Source organism: Pinus tabuliformis, chromosome 3_2 (genome assembly GCF_031772625.1).
Source record: "Pinus tabuliformis cultivar Carrire ecotype Pingquan chromosome 3_2, CPIR1, whole genome shotgun sequence".
Lineage (NCBI taxonomy): Eukaryota > Viridiplantae > Streptophyta > Pinopsida > Pinales > Pinaceae > Pinus > Pinus tabuliformis.
The window spans coordinates 266769957-266785646 of NC_142302.1; the positions used below are offsets into that span (position 1 = coordinate 266769957).

The following is a 15690-nucleotide window of genomic DNA, read 5'->3' on the forward strand; positions in this document are numbered from 1 at the left end:
GATGCAATTCCTAAAATGAAATCTAAGATGATAAACAAACTTTTTATCTTCTTTGTGCAATGAAAATCCTAGCTACTAAGGAAAAGAAAGATAGAATCTTTTCACAAAGAGCAAAGAGCACACTCTAAATGCACTTTCCTATATCAAGCCAATCAGACTGTCTATATGCAAATTCACATGCATGTATTTGTTTTCGATTTTCTTAGTATATGAATGCTAAAAAGAAAGTTGATGCACAAATCTGAATTTCTTTTCAAGCGACAAATATCAACAAGTTTCTTTTCGAAATAAAAAATGTAGATGATCACAACACCTTACGATTTTGAAATGAATACTTGTTCTTGACACTAGAAAATTACAAATTCAGACCAAAAACAATAGTAACAGGATAATCGACCATCAACAGTAATCAAACTCTTTCCTATGATCGAAATCGACACTTGTGACAGTTTCAAATCAAAGGACAACAATACAATTATGCTACTTTTGCAAAGGAGAACTGTAGATGACTCAACAAACACACAAAAAAATCTACAGTTCTTTTGTACAAAGGAGGTGGAATAACAGCAAGGAAAAGGGGTTTCAAACAGACATATACTGATCACAAGCAGCAAAATTTAGGAATAGAACTGGAAAGAATGAATCACAGAAACCAAAACTGCACAGAGCCTAGTCTGATAAGTGCACCTGTAACATAGAGAATTTGAAATGCAGCGCACCTTGTCCACTCGGGAAGTGCGCTGAAGTTCAGATTCTCTGAACAGTACCTGCGCTGGGCTAGAAACGAGACTCTGTTCGGGTTCCGGGTCACAGTTTGTAGTTCAGTTCTTGGGTTTTGGCCGAGCAAAAAGCAATCAGTAATGCAACAATAAGGGGTAGATCTAAGGAGGATCTAAGAGCTATCACAAGGGCAATCAGATATTTTGTGAATCAGTTGTTTAAATCATAAACAGATCCAGTAGATGGATTGAAGTAGAAATTAGCTACTTTGCATTTGTTATGGCAAATGCAGTTTGAATGCTACTTGTAATTTTATGAAACAGACAACAAAGAATGATAAACAAACAAACTAATTAGCTCCCCAGTGGAGTCGCCATTTTGTTACAGGGAAAAGTGTCTATATAGAACTGCTCTATCCCACTAAGGTGTGACAACTGCCTTAGAAACAAATAGAGAAAAGCTACTTTCGTTTTTCCTTTATGAATTATAAATAGAGAGGAATAAGAAGACCAACCTCTGTCTTGCGCTAATCTCCTAATTTGATTCCTCTCTTCTTTGATAGTCTTCAGCTACCTGCTCCCTTGCACGCCCAGCTTCACAAAGTACCTATAAGATCACAAAAGCATAGGACTATACAAAGACATGGATCTATAATCATAAACAATCTAGGATCAGATGTAAATTGACCATACAAATGTAGCAAGCATCAATGACACAAAAGCATGGAGGAAAACTTGAATAGCTTTTATTGATAAACAAGAAAAGAGCCAAGAGGAGTTACAACCAGTTGTTCTGACCCAGCATCAACCTCCCAGCAAAGAAGCCCCTCTTCACCTCAAACAAAGCTTAGATCACCCAACAATCTGATGTTTGTCTCAAGAAACCAACAACAATTCCTTACAATATGCAAAATTCCAGCCTCCAACCCCTAGATCTTTGGGATGAGAGATCTATATATAGATATTTGCAGAGGTGTGAGTCAGCTCTGGGTTTTTTATTAGTGTCTTCTCTCTGATAGTTCTTGATGCCACTTGGAGATCTCATTGATCTCTTACTCATCCTTGGGTGATTTTGAGAGGCAAGTGTCCCAAGAGAAGTTTCTGGAAGATTCCATGATCATCCACCTTGAAAACTGTCTCCGCCACTTGTCTTTTCCCATCCATCGCACCCCATAGAAGGGCTTTTTGAAATGTAACGCACTTCCCATGTGTTCAAGGTACGATGCATCACACCCTGGCCATGGAGCAAGTGAAATGATCCAGTTTTGACCAATTCTGAGCAGTTTTTCATGGAGAACTTCTGGGAGAAGCTGTAATCTGTTGACCTTGTTCCTTTAGGGGTTAGAACAACACTTTTAGGGACTTAGGAGCCCTTGGTTTATGGACATTTCATGCTTGGGGTTGTAGTGCCCAAAAATGTCTATAACACTCACGAGAGATTTTAGCATCTAATTTTCTACTTCATAATGTATGATGATCATCAAGAAGGTGTTTTTTAAAAGAACCTTCCTCGCTTATACGACTACTATATGATCTCGCTTGTCATAATTTATCAACCTCATCAAAGCTCAGTCCTTTCAACTTAGGAACAAAATCAAGGAAAAAAAGAATGAAGCCCCAACAATAATGGCGAATACTATAAATGTTTTGGATGTGCCCAACACATTAATCAAGGATGGGAATCTCTTTAAAGAAATCAGATTAAATATTCAAAAAATTGTTGCGATAATGCTTCCACACATATTTCTATATTTTGAAGGATAAGTTTCAGAATTGATTGTCCATAAAACTGGTCCCATGCCAGGTGCGAAGAAATCTATATATAAAACCAAGCCATGAACAACAACCCAACCATAACTAATGGGACCCACATCGCTGTACCAGGAGAGAAAGTGATGGGAATAATATTGCTCAAATGTTGTGTTTGCAAGAAAGCAATTTCCAAGAATCATATGGACAAACAATGATAAAATATTGTAATGGATTAATAAAAGAATACATGTTAAGATATGCAATCTAATTCAATGACATCAATATTTCAGTAAGTTTATCTCAGACAAAATTTTAATCATAAAACCTTTTAAGGGGCCTAGTTTTTTTCTTTCTAACAGAGTTACTTTATAATCCATATTTTTATCTTTTCCATAAACTGCATAAGACATACTGAATAAAATCCATTTCCTTTGGGAATGCATATCACATTGAGAAAGGAATATGGGATGTGTCCTTACATTGTTTCCAGAGGTTGCACAAAAGCCACACCCAACAGTTAATAAACCATTGGAGTTCCAAAGAGGTTGACTAAAGTTGAGGATTGTTGGACAAGAATAACCTTCTTTTAGTGTCTGTTGCATGTCAACAGTGGGCACATAACAAAATTCAAGTAAAATTTTCTAGATAGAATGGCTAGTGACAAACAAAATTCTGATTAAGCTCATCAAGAGTAGTGGTCTTCTTCCACACCAACATATTAGGTATATGCCAAAGAATTGTACCAAGTGCATTCATTTCCATAACAAATAAGGAAATTAATAAAGTAGTTTGATTTGAAACAAAACCCACCAATTTCACAATAGTAGGACTGTAATACATTACATTATTAATACCCATAAACTGTTGAAATCCCTGCAAGTGAATTACTGTAAAAATATAAGTCACAAATAATAGAAAGAAGAACAAATGTAGATCAATGTGAACGACTCATGGTTAACATTACTATAAGCCTTTGGAGCCAACTCTAAATTAGAAAACAAAATATGAAGTTAATATCAGAGAAATATGGAGGTTAGGGACATAAAAATATTGGTATAAATATTCCTTCAAGAGACATAAAATGAAGAAATTGTATTCTCATAACTAATAAAATCTCTATGGAAGGAAAGACATGAATTACGCATCAAAACAAGAAGGTTATTTACAGGGAGTAGCCTCCCTATGGGATTCTAATATCCTGCAGAGTAGGGCTGAAATGTTCTCACTGGATCACAACATGCTTTATAGAATTTTCCTTGGGTCAATAATTCCAGTTAACGAACATTTATACCCAAAATAATTGGGGTAAAAGAGAAGCTTCTAGGAATCATTCAATATCTCAAAGGAATCCATCCCTTAGAAAACCATACCTTGGCAAGTGACTCAAAGTGGACCACAAAGAGAAAAAAGATGGTATATATAAGAGACACTACAAAGTACAAGTAAAATACCTGATCTAAAATAATTTTATGCCAAACCTTCAAAAATGAAATTCACTTGGAACAACACTAGAATTGTAAAAGGATTCATTGCAAAAAGAATTTCCCAAATGTTGTCGTGTAAAAAATAGTTGGATAGAAACAAAACTATCTTACAAGAAGAGCAAAATTTTATAATATCAATAACTATGACATAGTATAGTATCAATGCAAATTGTAGAGAGAAAATGTTGACAACACCCTTGGAGGTTAGTAAAGAAAATTGGCTACATTCATTGAACCTTTGGGGATCATACTAATGAGGGCTTTTAGGATCTCTGACCCTGATCACATAAAGGATGAAATAGATCACTTGACCTCTGTCTTCAAAAGCATTGGATACAAGGAGTGGAACATCAAGAAAGCTATAAGAAGGGCCCGGGATAAGGCGCTCTCTGAACATCCCCCTAAAGACAAAAAAGAAAATCAAGGGAAGGTTTACCTTCCATACATCCAAGGGATTACAGATAAGATTGCAAAAATTTTAAAGAGGAAGAACATTCACACTCAATTTACAACCTGTGGAACAATAAGGCAAATAATGAGGTCGGTTAAGGATAACATTGATCGTCAGCAGCTCAAGGGGGTGTACAAGATCGATTGCTCCTGTGGCAAGAGTTATATCGGGGAAACAGGTCGATCTTTGAAAATAAGGCTTAAAGAACATGCCGCGGACATAAAGAATGAAAGATCCCGCTCATCAGCCCTTGCTGAGCACTCGTCCAAAACCAAACATCAGGTGTGTTTGGAAAGCGCGAGGGTGATTGCAAGAGAAGACAACTATCATAAAAGGAAAATCAGGGAGGCCATTGAAATTATGAAGTACCCGCGGAACCTCAACAGGGACAATGGGAATGAAATCAGTGGAAATTGGCTTCCTCTAATTAAACAAATGAACACCCCCCCGGAACCCTTGGAAGCTCAGGATCAATAATATTAATAAATTAAAAATAATATAAGTATATTAATATTAATAATATTAATAAAATAAAAATAAAAATAAAATTAATTTATATCAATTAATTTTATTAAACATTCTTATTAATTTATATTAATTATATTATTAAAATCCTATTAAATCTTATAAATTATATTAATTAAAAATTTTATTAAATTATATTAATTAATTAACTTATATTAAAATATATTATTTATATTAATATAAATTAATTTACATTAATCTTATTAATTATATTAATTATATAATAATTCATATAAGTATATTAATAATTATTAATTATATTAATAATTCATATAAGTATATTAATATTAATAATATTAATAAATTAAAAATAAGAATAAAATAGAAATAGAATTAATTTATATCAATTAATTTTATTAAACATTCTTATTAATTTATATTAATTATATTATTAAAATCCTATTAAATCTTATAAATTATATTAATTAAATTTTTTATTCAATTATATTAATTAATTAACTTATATTAAAATATATTATTTATATAAATATAAATTAATTTACATTAACCTTATCAATTATATTAATTATATAAATCTTATTAATTTATATTAATTATATTATATTAAAATCTTAAAAATTCTTATAAACTATATTAAAGATATCAATTAATGTTAAATTAAAGTAATTATATTAATTAGAATAATTATATTAAAATTTACATTAGATATATTAGTTATATATATTAATTATAATAATATAATTAATATAAATTTGGTTACATCAATTAATATAGATGAATTATAGTATAGTTTATATCAATCAAATTAAAATTAAATATAATTTATACATATTGAATATTTTTAAATATATTAATATAATTAGATATAATTTAGTTACATATTAATTAATATAAATAAAATAAATTAATTTAGCTATATATTAATTAATATAAATAAATTATAATATAGGTTTTTTAAAAAAAAATAAAAATTTATTCATTTATAATTTAATAATTAATATATTTTTATGATAAAAAGTTTATTCATAAAAATCTAAATAATAAAATCCTAATCTAATTAAAGGAAAAGAATAAAAACAATTAAAGCAAAAATTTATATTATTATTATATTAATTATATAAATTAATATAAAATTAATTTATATTGATTATTATATTAATCATATTAATTATATAAATCATATTATTAATTTATATTAACTAGTTTAAATCATATGTCGGCCTTTTTCTATGAATTTAGGGTTCTTGTATTTATTTCCAGGTCGCATTCTCTTCTCTCTCAATATTCTCTCATTCCTATTCTTTCTATTTGTCCTGATGATGGACCCCCTTTGGGGTTTGAAACGTTGGCAAAATGAACTAAGAACTGTGGTTAATCCGGATCATGAATCAAAAAACGCCCACAGAAGTCTAAAATCTAACATCATACTAATGTTCATCACCCAACCCCAGAAATTCCAAAACAAGGAGGCTAGAACCCATAGATGGAGACATTATAACTTGAATATGCATAAAAACACTTCATTTTATTCTTCAATATAACAAGGGGAAATACATGAGCTATAGGAGTAGGTGGTTCCATCATGACCCAAAAGGTTAAAAAGAAAAGAGAATTCTCATGGGGTTTTGGAACAGCTATGAACAACAAAGAAAAAACATTAGCAATGCTTTAAGGGCTAAGAGTTTTGAGCACACTCACCATGGGAAAGATTACCTCCATAGGAGAGTATAATTTTCATGGGGTTTAGGTAAAGCTATGAACAATAAAGCATAATAATTAGCAACATTTAATTGCTAAGATTTATAGGCACATTAAGCCCCAGGAAATATTACATTCATAGGAGAGTCAAATATTATCTTCTTAATATTGGTAAGACAAGCTCAGATACACTTAGAAACTATTTAGTGATCTACAAGTCCTAAGAACCCATAGCACAAAACCACAAAAGTGGATGTTGCAATTAATCTGGAATTAGCATTGGATATGGTAGAACTAAGGGTGCTATAAGAATATTGGACAAATGTTATGTAGCCAACCCTAAATCAAAGAGGCATGAAATTCCCCAAGAAGTTGGAGGCTAGGGCCCACAAATTGCAACCTTAATACCTTAATAATTGCATGGAAACACTTTTTTATTCTTCAATGGTGTGGAAAATGAGACGCAGGGGGTAGTAGGAGTAGGAGGTGTCATTATGACCCAAGGGGTAAAAAATTTCAATTAATTCTCACGGAATTTGGGAGCAGCTACCAACAACAAAGCAACAACATTAGTAGTGCTTCAAGGGTTAAAAATTCCAAAATCATTGGGTGTGGTATAACTAAGGAGCCTGGAATAAGATTTTGAGGTCCATAGGTAACCATCACATATCCTTGTTAAAAGAAATAAGAAACAATAGAGAAAGGATCAGATTGGCAGAGAAATAGAAGAAAAGGGAAGAAATCAGGATGGATAGATGACACACACCCAAATTTCACATAAACTTCTAAAAAAGAGGGAAAATAAGGTTGAAGGATTAGAGAGATCACTAACAATAAGGGCCTATAAAAAATTCAAGAATTAAAAAAAAGGAACAAATTGAAAAATATATGATAGACAATCATAGGAAAGAAGGAAATCACTTCATATCCTTTGGTGAGATTCCTGAGATTCCCAATAAAAAAACTCATAGAGATAGTAAGGTCAATAGAAACACCCTCAAATATTATCAACTTCAAGACTATCTTGGATTCTCCCAAGTACCATAGAATGAGTAACAACTTCCCCTATTTCTTAGCTATAGACAAAGAAATTGGGTGGGTGAAATATGACATCTCATAATGCAAAGAGAAGATTGGAAAACTAAAGGAAAATAATACAATATTATCTAAGTCAATGGGGTACCTGAAGGAGAAGGTGAGGAAAGTAGAAATCATGTCGAACATTAACCTCCATTCACAAGGTGAGTAGCAGAAAAATAGGATAGTTGTAACAGAGGAGAAATTGAGCTATTAAGGAGTTGAACCAATCCCTGATATACTAGATTAGCAAGATTAAAGAGGGCCATGATACCCCCATCATAATAGAGAGAGAAGAGTGAGTAGAATATGGAAAAGCCACAAACCAAGAAATCATGATTGTTAATCATCAGACAAAGCAACAAGGCAATCATTTTTGACATCTAAGTTATTTTCTATCTTAGAAAATGCTGGGATTTTTCATAAGGCTCTGCCTTCAGTTTGTCTATATATTGCTCTACAAGAATGATATTCAAGTCAAAATTGGTGATGATTCCCATATTTTAGTTCATGGTAAGAACTTGGCTACTTTAAATATTCTGAATCCAGTTCAGTATATTGTTTTTTATGAGCATAAACAAGAAGACAACCTATGGGTATAATCCCTGGGGGTAGGTGGAGTGCCTACATGTTTTTTCCTGCTGTGAATACAAATTTTTTCACTATTAAAAAAAGATTATAAAAATGAGTTAGCATCCATTCATGATGCATGCCATGATCAAAATAATTAAAAATGACTACAAGGCACATCAATTATTCTCAAAGAATAAGATACAAAGTCTTTGTAGATGTATACCTAAAGACCCACTCCAGTAAATAAAGCACGTCTTACTTATTTGGACTTTAATAGGTCTAGGTATGATATATCTCCACTGGAATCCCTCTCATTAAGGTATTTTTCAATAGCATATGATAGTTGTTTGATCTCACTCCCTAGACAATCAAGGTCATATATCTATCGTAGAACTGCAATACCCTTAACTTCATTTTTCTATGTTGAAAGAAAACATGAATAAGTTGTAGGTCCATTATAAAGAAATGTCTTTACATTTGATTAAAAACAAAAATTGTATGCAGACTAACTAAACCTTCATAAAGAGCCAATGTGGAGATTCTAGCAAGAATAACACCAATAAAAGTTGTAAGAGGGTTGGTAACCGTGCTACACCTAGGATCCACTACCATGTTGTTGATTTGAGGTAGCATCGGATGTGCTCTAGCCACGAAATTTGGTGGAGAGGTTGGGGCACATGAGATATCCAATATCCAGAAAGGGTTTGGGTAGATTCTAAACAGATCAGGACACATTAAACTAATTAATATTTTTAATGGAGTCCCTAAGTCAAAACTTAGGGAAAATAAAATATTAATGTGTATTAATATGAATCTGTGTTAGAACGGTCCAAAAGACATGGATCAAGCCAGATCTAATCTTATCCATTGATTAGGGACTTAATCTCAGTCGTTGAGATGTCAACAAGAAAAGTATAAGAGGAGGTTTGAGGGTCACTTGAAGAAGTACAGCAAATGATCAATCATTCTATTCTCTAGAGTGGGGTTTGCTAAGAGAGATAGAATCAGTGATCAGGAGAGCAACTAACGGGCATTGAGTGCATAGAAATAGAGAAGGCATAGATTGTGCCAGGAGAGCAGCTTAGCAGCCAAGGAGGGTGATGCAGAGCCAGCAAGGGCTCATGCAGGGCCACGCAGAGGCAACCAAGTGCTGTGTAGAGCACCAGAGGGGTCAACGTAGCTGACGTAGAGGCTTCTAGAGATGATGTAGGGCCTCCTAGGGCTAACGCAAGCCTAGAAAGGTTGACACAGGGCCAACATGAGACAGAGAGGGGCTAACGCAGTCTAGTTTGGGTAGATGTTGGGGTTGTAGAGCAGATTTGTGCTGAGGAGCTTCCAGAAGGATTTTCCGGGGTTTCAACTAGGAGATTTGTCTCAAACTGTGAGGTATAGCTGCTAAGAAAATTCTTTGTTGGGTAGGCCATTTTCGACACCCAAATTGTACTTTGATATTTCTTAATAAGAAAACCCTCAGATAGTTGCACTTGTTTTCCCGCATTAGGTTTTTTCAGGGACATTGGTCCAAAAATAATGGTGTCATGTGGTGTGTTTGTTCTTGTTTCTTTTAGTTGCTGATCTGTAATATGTTGATCATGCACTGGTGTTTATTATCAGTGTTTACTCTATAAATAACTTGTTAAGGAAAAATAACAAGTAGGTAGAAATAAATCAGAAAAAGTGCATGAAGGGTTTCTAAACTAAGTAAACTTAGAAACTTCAACATGGTATCAGAGTGTGATTGCATATCATAGGAGGACTAAAAGACATCAGCCGAGCGAAGAAATAATGGCAGAAAAAAGTTGTCCCGAGGTGACAGAAGCTGTTTCTAGCAGCGTAGAAGCTAATAAGTATGACACAGAGCTAGCCAGAGCCATGTAGAAGAAGCAGGGAGCTACGCAGAGCCTTTGAGAGGCCAATGTTGCTAACGCAAAGGGATAGAGGGCTAACACAGAGCATCCCAGGGCTAATGCAGACCCATCTGGGGTGATGCAGAGCCAACATAAGGTAGAGAGGGGTTGACGCAGTTCACAGAGAGGTAGTTTTTGGAGTCTAGAAGGCTACAGAAATATTGTAGAGTGGAGCTGGTGAGGTACTGTAGTCAGAACAGTACCTGAAAGAGCAGGGCTAGAGGAGTTGTTATCGGGGGTTTCTAGTCGAGGAACCTGGATCAGCAGTGTAGTTGCACAAGACAATCAGAGTAGGGGACATCTCAACAAGCAGTAGAAGGACTTCCACCAGGGAAATCAGGACTCAGAGGGAGTCCAGAAGAGAACTCCCTGACGGGAAGTAGAGACTCAGAGGAGTTGAACATAGAACTTCCAAGAGGGAAGTAGAGGAGCATCATGGCACTTTACGGGGTAAGATACCAAGATAGACTGGATGGAGCATCACATTTCGTACCCTGGAAGGCCAAAATCTTATCAATTCTAGACAAGAATCGTGTCAAGAACTTCGCCTTGAAGATGATATCTATCCCAGTTGACCCAAATGATAATGACAAGTACGAAGAGGCGATGTTGAGGGCCAAGTGCATTATCTTTGACGAGGTCAAGGATCATGTGTTACCACATATAACTGAGAAGGAAATGACTATTGAGATGTGGGAGGCTCTCACGAACATGTACCAGCATACTTCTGTGTAGAGAAGAATGTTGCTCGAGAACCAGATGAGGTTATATAAGATGAATAAGGGTCAATCGATTGACACCTTCCTCGGAGGACTGAATGAGATCCGAGACCAGTTGACTACTATAGGAGCGACACCGGATTAGGAGCTTATGGTGAGGATAGCCTTGAATGTTGTCTCATAAGATTGGGAAGTGTTTGTCCAGAGTATCCTAGGCAGAGGGACTCTCCTACCTTGGGACGAGATGTGGGTAGCTCTTCGCCCGGAAGAGATTAGACAACAATTGAAGATAGGTAGCAATAGCAAAGGGATCAAGGTCAAGGAGAAGGAGGAGGATGTGGCCCTAACATCTGAGGGAAAGTAGGAGAAACGGAAGAAGAAAGATCTCTCCAAGATCAAGTGCTTCCACTGTAAGAAGAGGGGTCATTATGCGACCTAGTGCCCAAGGAAGAAGAGTAAGGGAGAGTCTTCTGAGACTAAGGCAGCGCCATCACGGGCAGAGAAAGAAGTTGATAGATGATGACTGTGCCATGAGTGAACATGCACCACTTAAGTGGAAGTGGGGAGACATCGAGCTATAGTCAGGTGGACTATAGGCGATGAGAGGCAGGATCCTTGAGGTACCTAGCCTCTTGGATTAGACCTTGCTACAGGAGCCTCGACAAGGAGTAGCAGGATTGGCTAAGTGGGTAGAGATGGATGCAGATGGAGCAGCAAAGAGAGCTATAGTGGAAGAGTCCCAAGATAGCACAAGGCTTGTAGGCTGTAGTAGTGCGAGAGGCACAAGAGTGTTGCACCAGTGCATGATGGAACAGAGAGGTGTGCAATGCTGCAAGATGTAGGGAGTTGTTGCAACAACGCAAAGGTCAGAGAGGGATCACTTGTCAGCGGCAGAGGGAGCTTCAGCATCAGAAGGGTCTCTAGCCCAATAGGGAGGTTAGTTGGAGGATCAGTTACTTACTTCTCAGTCACTGAGTTGTAGTGCAGCAATGGGCAACACAATGCAACATGATGAGAGGAGGTGTTGTGCAGATGCATCGTTGGGAGAAAGGACCAACAGTAGCATGGATGCAGAGGGAGCTGTCGTACAGATGCAATAGTGGCAGTGACAGAACCATGGGTAGCAGTATAGGAGGCAGCAATGTAGAGGATGGTGGGCAGGAAGGCCTAACATCAGCACAGGTACCGATGCCGAATGATCAAAGTAATACTTAGTGAGGAGTATTACTAGAGCACAGTCCTTGCTAAGAGGGAGTGTTGATTTGAGGTAGCATTGGATGTGCACCAGCCATGAAATTTGGTGGAGAGGTTGGAGCACATGAGTTCTCCAATACCCAGAAAGTGTTTAGGTAGATTCCAAACAGATCAGGAGACATTAAAATAATTAATATTTTTAATGGAGTCCCTAAGTCTAAACTTAGGGAAAATAAAATATTAATGTGTATTAATGTGAATCTATGTTAGAATTGTCCAAAGACATGGATCAAGCCAGATCTAATCTTAGCTGTTGATTAGGGACTTAGTCTTGACCGTTGAGATGTCAACATGAAAAGCATAAGAGGAGGTTTGAGGGTCACTTGGAGAAGTACACCAGATGATCAGTCATTCTATTCTCTAGAGTGGGGTTTGCTAAGAGAGATATAATCAATGATCGGGAGAGCAACTGAGGGGCATTGAGTACATAGAAATAGAGAAGGCAAAGATTGTGTCGGGAGAGTAGCACAACAACCAAGGTGGGTGACGCAGAGCCAGCAAGGGATCATGGAGGGCCACACAGAGGCAGCCAAGTGCTACACATAGCACCAAAGGGGCTAGCGCAGCTAACGCAGGGCCTCCTCAGGCTGACGCAGGCCTAGAAATGCTGACACAGGGCTAGCATGAGATAGAGAGGGGATAATGCAGTCCAGTTTGGGCAGACGTTGGGGTTGTAGAACAGTTTTATGCTGAAGAGCTGCCGGATGGGTTTTTCAGGGTTTCAGCTAAGAGATTTCTCTCAAACTGTGAGGTATAGCTTCCAAGGAAATTCTCTGGCCAGTTTTGGCACCCAGATTGTACTCTGATATTTCTTAATAAGAAAACCCTCAGATAGATGCACTGGTTTTCCCACATTGGGTTTTTCTGGGGACATTGGTCCAAAAATAATGGTGTCATGTGGTGTGTTTGTTCTTGTTTCTTTTAATTGCTAATCTGTAATATGTTGAGCATGCACTAGTCTTTATTTTCAGCATTTAATTTGTAAATAACTTGTTAAAGAAAAATAACAAGTAGGTAGGAATAAATCATAAAAAGTGCATGAAGGGTTTCTAAACTAAGTAAACGTAAAAACTTCAACACTTGTCCCTAATATCTACAAATAAAAAAATATATATTCAAGTGATTAAAGTATCCTCCAATGAACATCACCTTTACTCCAAAAACATGCAAGCATCAAGGTGTCCCTTAAATGAAAACCAAGAAAATGAAGAAAATTTGCATAGAATTTAGGCTAGGCAAATTATGTGGTTTAGAAATATTTCAGCAGTTAGAGGAGAAATGCAGACTATGAGCTGAATATTTGATACAAAATTTGTTGGATAAATGATAGGGATACCCACTAATTCTCAAGGCACTTGTTTCATGCTACTTTGTGAAACCAATGACAAATCAATAGACAATTTGACAAACAATAACAAGGCTTCTTACCTCAGTAAATGTTAGATTCACAAGATATGATAGGAACTGACCCCTAGTGGTCATGAGTGTATTTGTACTCACTATTTCTCCCCTTATTTTAGAAGGTGAAGCTTCTACAAGAGTAGTAATTGATGCAATACCAAAGCCTATCCCCACCAAGAACCTGCCAACTATGAGAACATATGGATAGGAGGAAAATCCATAGAAATTGATCCAACAATAAAAAACAAATAAACTACAACTATTGCCAGATTGCATCCATAGGAATCACTAATCCATCCATCTATTGCTTCTCCAATTATAGCACCCACAATTTTCATTGTAACAATAGTTTCCCGTTGAAATTCAAGGTAGGGGGTTGTGAACAGCTAGATGAGAAGAAAATAAGCATTCATTGATGAGAAAGAAAGAGGAATTATTTATTATAAAATCCCATATGAAAGTTGAAATTGAGCTTGCAAGTACCTGTAAAAAGGTGCTCCTTTTCATAGAAGCAAAGTCATCACGAATGTAGAGAAAAGCACTAGATATGACACCTGCATATATGTCATTCCCACTATTAGCCACCTTGTCTCAGACTGTTTGCCACACCCAAGCACATATATACTTGACAATATGAAGATAATGTAAATAGAGCCCAACTAAAATGGGGACTAGCAGAATCTAGAATATAACATTGTAGAATCCTGAAATGAAGGATTAAGTAAAACTAACTAGCAAACCAGAGACTATAAATCAAAAAATAAATAAATAAATAAATATATATATATATATATATATATATATATATATATATATCTATATATATATATATATATATATATATATAGTTCTAAATGCTAATCTAGGTTGCAAATTTTCCTGATGACAAGACAACTAAGGATGGAATTGCCAACAAATCAATAATACAAATACCTAAATGCAGTAATTCTAACATTATTGAAAACTTTGAGGAGAATACAATCTGCAACTATTGAAACCAGGATAATAATTAATAAACTATACCATGTTTATTTTTCAAACAACTTCTGTATTGACTAATTTATTTTATTGGGGGTTCTTACACTCTCTATTGCCTAATTATTTTCCAGGGGCTTTTACATAGAATTTTATGTTACCTAGGTAAAGCATAAAAAATATTTATGTAAAACATAGGCATAGAAACATACAACCCTTTGTGAGAAGTAAACAATGAAGAGAAGGAAATACCTATTTTTTTTGCAAATTCCTTTTGTTGACAAGAGCAATCTCCCTAGATCCTAAAAGGAAACTAGAAACAAATAGACAATCAAGCTAATTCCTTCCCTGAATCTATCTTTCCTTGAATCATAAGCTAATAAGGTAAGAAATGGAAATCCATACCTTATTACGACACGCTTGATTAAGATCCCTCATTGTGCTTCAGTGCAGCTTCTCCATGCTTGAATCTAGACCTACACACATGGAAACAACAAAGGATTAGAGGCATAAGCAACATAAATGATTCAATAACTCAAACTAGTGATCAAGGAGACTAGTAACAAACATCATTCCAATGGAAAAATATAAATAACATCATCCCAAAGGAAGAGTATAAATAACATAAACCATCCATGAAATTGATCAATTCATCCATTAAACAATGAAGTGAGAAGAAATTCTTGTTTGTATTAATTTTAGAAACATAAAGGAGCTACAAAACCTGTGCCTTGATGTCGTGAATCTCCTCCCATTGATCTCAATCCTCTCCAAGAATGATAAGCTCTCCAACCTGATTACTCCAACATAAAGTTACTCTCAATAGCCTCCCTCAATTCCCCCACCTATCGCTTGATTTATAGGCCAAAAGGAAGTAGTTTGAGATCCTTAGTCCAAGGATGAGATCCACTAAAAGAGCGATGAGGGCTCCTTGAAGAATGGGAATTAGTTCCATAAAAAATGATGTTAGGCTTGAATAACAATGAGTTCGAGGCTTTCTGCTAGGAATGATTCAACCAAAAATGCTTCTAGATCTCGATTTTAATTTTTACTTTTTATTGATTGACCTGCGTAGTTTTTGACCACAGATAGAGCGCAGTTCTATGAAGTTTTGTAGTGGACAAAACTGCACATGTGTGGTTTTAGCGAAACTGTGCAGATGCTAAAAAGCAGGGTTTTGTACCAAGAGATCCA

The 15690-nt window shown here is 35.6% G+C and overlaps 1 pseudogene; it reads right to left on the reverse strand.

Annotated features, from left to right (window-relative positions):
• Positions 1 to 2180: 2180 nt before the first annotated feature.
• The window catches only part of LOC149180682 (inositol transporter 1-like), a 60638-nt pseudogene continuing 47128 nt past the window's right edge, over positions 2181 to 15690 (reverse strand).